Source organism: Tigriopus californicus, chromosome 8, assembly GCF_007210705.1.
Source record: "Tigriopus californicus strain San Diego chromosome 8, Tcal_SD_v2.1, whole genome shotgun sequence".
Classification (NCBI taxonomy): Eukaryota; Metazoa; Arthropoda; class Copepoda; order Harpacticoida; family Harpacticidae; genus Tigriopus; species Tigriopus californicus.
Window position 1 is genome coordinate 11759473 of NC_081447.1, and position 1388 is coordinate 11760860.

Sequence of the window (1388 nt, forward strand, 5' to 3'; positions counted from 1 at the left end):
TGTTGCCCCGTTAAAGTTCCACAAATGGTAGGCGGAAACGCATTTGCTGACGAGGAGAAAGGGCTGGACACTCTCACGGCATCCGCCGTCGTTCCGCAAGCCCCTGCAAGAACGAAAGTAGATATTGATTGTTAGGCCTTGTCCATCAATACGTACTCGCACGTACATTAGTAATGTGTAAAGTGGATTTAATACCTACCACTGGTCATGTCTTGAGTAATCAGCGAGTCAAAGTCCAACCTAAATGAAAAGGTAGACAAAAAGTTAGTCCTAATTGAGAGGATCGTCCAAATCGACGGAAACAGCCTATTAACGGATTTTTCATGTTTATCACCCAAGGAATGATGGGCAAAAGTAGGGATATGTTTCAAATTGGGAAGAAATGCTTTGCCATGCAAAAAGATCCATTTGTATTCCAAATGATGTTCGGTCACATATGGCAATAACGAGAGTTTTATGAAACCACATAGAAACTGATATTTAAACAACAAAAATAGCGTCAGGACGAAGGTTTTGATCCTTCTTTTTGATACAATGGATGGCTTACCGAATTTGGCACAGATCTAAAATGATAACGAATTTGTTTAGAAGATAAATGAGATTACAAAAGTCAAACGAGAGAGTGGTCCCAATAACTGAGGGATTTCAGCCAACTCTGACCACCAGCTATAAGAAAGGTTCCAATTTACTGTATGTTTTCATTTCTAATTCCATCCCGTTTTGGCGAGGTTACTATTTCGAGAAAAAAAATACCTGCTGTACGGCCAAGACGGTTTTATGTGTCAAAAATTATTTCGTGCCTTTAACCTTGTTTTATTTATCATTGGTCTTAAAAAAGATATTTCTTTCCAAGTTCTTCACATGTCAATTTCAATAGCAAATTGCAAAACATGTTGCAATAATGCCTTATCATATTTCAGAATTCTTTTTCCGAATCTTATCTGGCGATCACAATACAATCCTCAAGTTCATTAACACAAAACCTACTTTTCATTGAGGTGAAACAACAAAAAACTGAAATACAAGGTGCTAGTTTGAAATAGGTCTTATGAGTGACCCGCGGTTTGCTGTCTAAAAATTATATGAAATGCCGTATCTGTACAGAAAGGTGCAAGATAAGTAAGTGAAAATGAGTTGCATTTTGTGAAATGCTTGTTTTTTTTTGCGATTTGCGATTTCAAACATATTTTAAGCGAATTTCAATTCTTAATTAATGGAAACAAACACACATCAAGCGAAACCCTTTATTTTGGTTTTCTTCATGTTTAAATAACAGTAAAAAAACTGGCCTTTATATAAAAGCATTTTATTGAAAAAGTAGTTGAAACGCGCCTCTTGGGCTTCCGTAACTTAATTCTTGTTAGGAATTGATGTAAAGAGGATTTGAT

The 1388-nt window shown here is 36.2% G+C and overlaps 1 protein-coding gene across 2 annotated transcripts in view; it reads left to right on the forward strand.

Moving 5' to 3' along the window:
- Positions 1 to 1388, forward strand: part of LOC131885355 (uncharacterized) — an 11205-nt gene that overhangs the window by 875 nt on the left and 8942 nt on the right. The gene's annotated exons all lie outside the window — the stretch shown is intronic.